We start from the raw sequence: 6,073 nt of genomic DNA, 5'->3' as shown, positions 1-6,073 counted from the left end.
AGGTTAGGTTAGGTTAGGTAGGGTTGGGTTGGGGTAAGTTAGGTTAGGTTAGGTTAGGTTAGGTTAGGTTGGGTTGGGTTGGGTTGGGTTAGGTTAAGTTAGGTTAGGTTAGGTTAGGTTGGGTTGGGTTGGGTTGGGTTGGGTTAGGTTAGGTTAGGTTAGGTTGGGTGAGGTTAGGTTAGGTTGAGTTAGGTTAGGTTAGTTTGGGCTAAATTAGGTTGGGTTGGGTTGGGTTGGGTTCGGTTAGGTTTGGTTAGGTTAGGTTGGGTTGGGTTTGGTTGGGTTGGGTTGGGTTAGGTTAGGTAAGGTTAGGTTAAGATATGAACTGTCGTAAAACCGCATTAAACAATGTAACTCAGTGAGATGCAGTGTTTTTCACCATTACAAGTCGGGAACTGCGATATCTATTGAAAAAGCGCTTGAAACCGTCGTAATGTTGTAGAAAGCAATGTGAAGTAGCGAGTAAAACGCTTTTTAACTAGAAGTGCGAAGGTTATGTTAGGTGTAGTTTTGTTAGTTTAAGCTAGGTAGCGTCGTGAAACCACCAAAAACGACGTCATCTAACGAGATAGTGTTGTTTTATTGCGAGTACGAAACTGCGATAGGTGAAATGTTGTGAAAGCACACAAAACGGCATGAACAAGCAAAATACTGCGTGTTGTACCGTTACAAGTGCAAAACTGCTATATTGTGATATTCTCGTTGAAGCGCATGCAACCATCGTGAAACCTAAAGAATGATGTCATTTAGCGAGATACAGCGTTTTGTACTGTAATAAGTTGGTGAAAAACTGTGAGGTTATGCAAATATCGTACTTGTGAACGAAACAGTGTAATAGAGCGTTTTTAGATACAAGTGCGAATGTTAGGTTATGTTAAGATATGAACCGTCGTAAAACCGCATTAAACAATGTCACTTAGTGAGATGCAGTGTTTTTCACCATTACTAGTCGGGAACTGCGATATCTAAGGTGAAAGCGCTTGCAACCGTCGTTAGGTTAGGTTAGGTTAGGTTAGGTTAGGTTAGGTTGGGTTAGGTTGGGTTGGGTTAGGTTAGGTTGGGTTGGGTTGGGTTGGGTTAGGTTGGGGTAGGTTAGGTTAGGTTAGGTTAGGTTGGGTTAGGTTGGGTTGGGTTGGCTTGGGTTAGGTTGGGTTAGGTTAGGTTAGGTTAGGTTACGTTAGGTTAGGTTAGGTTACGTTAGGTTAGGTCAGGTTAGGTTAGGTTAGGTTAGGTAAGGTTAGGTTAGGTTAGGTTAGGTAAGGTTAGGTAAGGTTAGGTTAGGTTAGGTTTGGTTAGGGTAGGTTAGGTTAGGTTTGGTTGCGTTGGGTTGGGTTGGGTTGAATAAGGTTAGGTTAGGTTAGGTTAGGTTGGGTTGGGTTGGGTTGGGTTGGGTTAGGTTAGGTTAGGTTAGGTTAGGTTAGGTTGGTTGGGTTGGGTTGGGTTAGGTGGGGTTGGGTTGGGTTGGTTTAGGTTAGGTTAGGTTAGGTTAGGTGATGTTACGTTAGGTTAGGTTAGGTTACGTTAGGTTAGGTTAGGTTAAGATATGAACGATCGTAAAACCGCAATAAACAATGTCACTTAGTGAGATGCAGTGTTTTTTACCATTACAAGTCGGGAACTGCGATATCTATTGTAAAAGCGCTTGAAACCGTCGTAATGTTGTAGAAAGCAGTGTGAAGTAGCGACTAAAACGTTTTCTAACGATAGAAGTGCGAAGGTTATGTTAGGTGTAGTTATGTTAGTTTAAGCTAGGTAGCGTCGTGAAACCACCAAAAAGGACGTCACCTAACGAGATAGTGTTGTTTTATTGCATGTACGAAACTGCAATAGGTGAAATGTTGTGAAAGCATACAAAACGGCATGAACGAGCCAAATTCTGCGTGTTGTACCGTTATAAGTGCGAAACTGCTATATTGTGATATTCTCGTTAAAGCGCATGCAAGCATCGTGAAACCTTAAAGAACGATGTCATTTAGCGAGTTAGTGAGCGTTCTGTACTGCAATAAGTTGGTGAAAAACTGTGAGGTTATGCAAATATCGTAATTGTGAACGAAACAGAGTAATAGAGCGTTTTTAGATACAAGTGCGAATGTTAGGTTAGGTTAAGGTATGAACCGTCGTAAAACCGCAAACAATGTCACTTAGTGAGATGCAGGGTTTTTTACCATTACAAGTCGGGAACTGCGATATCTAATGAGAAAGCGCTTGCAACCGTCGTTAGGTTAGGTTGGGTAAGGTTGGGTTGGGTTGGGTTTGGGTAGGTTAGGTTGGGTGGGGTTGGGTTGGGTTAGGTTGGGGTAGGTTAGGTTATGTTACGATGGGTTAGGTTGGGTTAGGTTAGGTTAGGTTACTTTAGGTTAGGTTAGGTTAGGTTACGTTAGGTGAGGTTAGGTTAGGTAACGTTAGGTTAGGTTAGGTAAGGTTAGGTTAGGTTAGGTTAGGTTTGGTTAGGTTAGGTTAGGTTGAGTTCGGTTGGGTTGGGTTAGGTTAGGTTAGGTTAGGTTAGGTTGGGTTGGGTTGGGTTGGGTTGGGTTTGGTTGGGTTAGGATAGGTTAGGTTAGGTTAGGTTGGGTTGGGTTGGGTTGGGTTGGGTTAGGTGGGGTTGGGTTGGGTTAGGTTAGGTTAGGTTAGGTTAGGTTACATTAGGTTAGGTTAGGTTAGGTTGGGTTAGGTAAGGTTAGGTTAGGTTAGGTTTGGTTTGGTTAGGTTAGGTTAGGGTAGGTTAGGTTAGGTTGGGTTGCGTTGGGTTGGGTTGGGTTGAATAAGGTTAGGTTAGGTTAGGTTAGGTTGGGTTGGGTTGGGTTGGGTTGGGTTAGGTTAAGTTAGGTTAGGTTAGGTTGGTTGGGTTGGGTTGGGTTAGGTGGGGTTGGGTTGGGTTGGGTTAGGTTAGGTTAGGTTAGGTTAGGTGATGTTACGTTAGGTTAGGTTAGGTTACGTTAGGTTAGGTTAGGTTAAGATATGAACGATCGTAAAACCGCAATAAACAATGTCACTTAGTGAGATGCAGTGTGTTTCACCATTACAAGTCGGGAACTGCGATATCTATTGTAAAAGCGCTTGAAACCGTCGTAATGTTGTAGAAAGCAATGTGAAGTAGCGAGTAAAACGTTTTCCAACGATAGAAGTGCGAAGGTTATGTTAGGTGTAGTTACGTTAGTTTAAGCTAGTTAGCATCGTGAAACCACCAAAAACGACGTCATCTAACGAGATAGTGTAGTTTTATTGCGAGTACGAAACTGCGATACGTGAAATGTTGTGAAAGCACACAAAACGGCAAGAACAAGCAAAATAGTGCGTGTTGTACCGTTACAAGTGCGAAACTGCTATATTGTGATATTCTTGTTAAAGCGCATGCAAGCATCGTGAAACCTTAAAGAACGATGTCATTTAGCGAGATACAGCGTTCTGTACTGCAATAAGTTGCTGAAAAACTGTGAGGTTATGCAAATATCGTAATTGTGAACGAAGCAGTGTAATAGAGCGTTTTTAGCTACAAGTTCGAATGTTAGGTTAGGTTAAGATATGAACTGTCGTAAAACCGCATTAAACAATGTCACTTAGTGAGATGCAGTGTTTTTCACCATTACAAGTCGGGAACTGCGATATCTAATGTGAAAGCGCTTGCAACCGTCGTTAGGTTAGGTTAGGTTAGGTTAGGTTAGGTTACGTTACGTTAGGTTAGGTTAGGTTACGTTAGGTTAGGTTAAGTTTGGTTAGGTTAGGTTTGGTTAGGTTATGTTAGGTTAGGTTGGGTTGGGCTGGGTTGGGTTAGGTTAGGTTAGGTTAGATTGGGTTAGGTTAGGTTAGGTTAGCTTAGGTTGGGTTGGGTTGGGGTAAGTTAGGTTAGGTTAGGTTAGGTTGGGTTGGGTTGGGTTGGGTTAGGTTAAGTTAGGTTAGGTTAGGTTAGGTTGGGTTGGGTTGGGTTGGGTTAGGTTAGGTTAGGTTAGGTTGGGTTGGGTTGGGTTAGGTTAGGTTAGGTTGAGTTAGGTTAGGTTAGGTTAGTTTGGGCTAAATTAGGTTGGGTTGGGTTGGGTTGGGTTCGGTTAGGTTTGGTTAGGTTAGGTTGGGTTGGGTTTGGTTGGGTTGGGTTGGGTTAGGTTAGGTTAGGTTAGGTTAAGATATGAACTGTCGTAAAACCGCATTAAACAATGTAACTCAGTGAGATGCAGTGTTTTTCACCATTACAAGTCGGGAACTGCGATATCTATTGAAAAAGCGCTTGAAACCGTCGTAATGTTGTAGAAAGCAATGTGAAGTAGCGAGTAAAACGCTTTTTAACTATACAAGTGCGAAGGTTATGTTAGTTGTAGTTTTGTTAGTTTAAGCTAGGTAGCGTCGTGAAACCACCAAAAACGACGTCATCTAACGAGATAGTGTTGTTTTATTGCGAGTACGAAACTGCGATAGGTGAAATGTTGTGAAAGCACACAAAACGGCATGAACAAGCAAAATACTGCGTGTTGTACCGTTACAAGTGCAAAACTGCTATAATGTGATATTCTCGTTGAAGCGCATGCAACCATCGTGAAACCTAAAGAATGATGTCATTTAGCGAGATACAGCGTTTTGTACTGTAATAAGTTGGTGAAAAACTGTGAGGTTATGCAAATATCGTATTTGTGAACGAAACAGTGTAATAGAGCGTTTTTAGATACAAGTGCGAATGTTAGGTTATGTTAAGGTATGAACCGTCGTAAAACCGCATTAAACAATGTCACTTAGTGAGATGCAGTGTTTTTCACCATTACTAGTCGGGAACTGCGATATCTAAGGTGAAAGCGCTTGCAACCGTCGTTAGGTTAGGTTAGGTTAGGTTAGGTTGGGTTAGGTTGGGTTGGGTTAGGTTAGGTTGGGTTGGGTTGGGTTGGGTTAGGTTGGGGTAGGTTAGGTTAGGTTAGGTTAGGTTGGGTTAGGTTGGGTTGGGTTGGGTTAGGTTAGGTTGGGTTGGGTTGGCTTGGGTTAGGTTGGGTTAGGTTAGGTTAGGTTAGGTTACGTTAGGTTAGGTTACGTTAGGTTAGGTTAGGTTAGGTTAGGTAAGGTTAGGTTAGGTTAGGTTAGGTAAGGTTAGGTAAGGTTAGGTTAGGTTAGGTTTGGTTAGGGTAGGTTAGGTTAGGTTGGGTTGCGTTGGGTTGGGTTGGGTTGAATAAGGTTAGGTTAGGTTAGGTTAGGTTAGGTTGGGTGGGGTTGGGTTGGGTTGGGTTAGGTTAGGTTAGGTTAGGTTGGTTGGGTTGGGTTGGGTTAGGTGGGGTTGGATTGGGTTAGGTTAGGTTAGGTTAGGTTAGGTGATGTTACGTTAGGTTAGGTTACGTTAGGTTAGGTTAGGTTAGGTTAGGTTGGGTTAGGTAAGGTTAGGTTAGGTTAGGTTAGGTTGGGTTGGGTTGGGTTGGGTTGGGTTGGTTTAGGTTAGGTTAGGTTAGGTTAGGTTGGGTTCGGTTGGATTGGGTTGGGTTAGGTTAGGTTAGGTTGGGTTGGGTTGGGTTAGGTGGGGCTGGGTTGGGTTAGGTTAGGTTAGGTAAGGTTAGGTTAGGTTAGGTTGGGTTGGGTTGGGTTGGGTTGGGTTAGGTTAGGTTAGGTTAGGTTTGGTTAGGTTAGGTTAGGTTAGGTTAGGTTAAGATGTGAACAATCGCAAAATGGCATTAAACAATGTCACTTAGTGAGATGCAGTGTATTTCACCAATACAAGTCGGGAACTGCGATATCTATTGTAAAAGCGCTTGAAACCATCGTAATGTTGTAGAAAGCAATGTGAAGTAGCGAGTAAAACGTTTTCTAACGATAGAAGTGCGAAGGTAATGTTAGGTGTAGTTATGTTGGTTTAAGCTAGGTAGCGCCGTGAAACCACCAAAAACGACGTCATCTAACGAGATAGTGTTGTTTTATTGCATGTACGAAACTGCAATAGGTGAAATGTTGTGAAAGCATACAAAACGGCATGAACAAGCCAAATTCTGCCTGTTGTACCGTTACAAGTGCGAAACTGCTATATTGTGATATTCTCGTTAAAGCGCATGCAAGCATCGTGAAACCTTCAAGAACGATGTCAGTTAGCGAGATACAGCGTTCTGTACTGCAA

This window comes from Rhipicephalus microplus, unplaced genomic scaffold (assembly GCF_043290135.1).
Source record: "Rhipicephalus microplus isolate Deutch F79 unplaced genomic scaffold, USDA_Rmic scaffold_70, whole genome shotgun sequence".
NCBI lineage: Eukaryota > Metazoa > Arthropoda > Arachnida > Ixodida > Ixodidae > Rhipicephalus > Rhipicephalus microplus.
The sequence above is the reverse complement of the archived record's forward strand: the minus strand, read 5'-3'. Positions refer to the sequence as shown.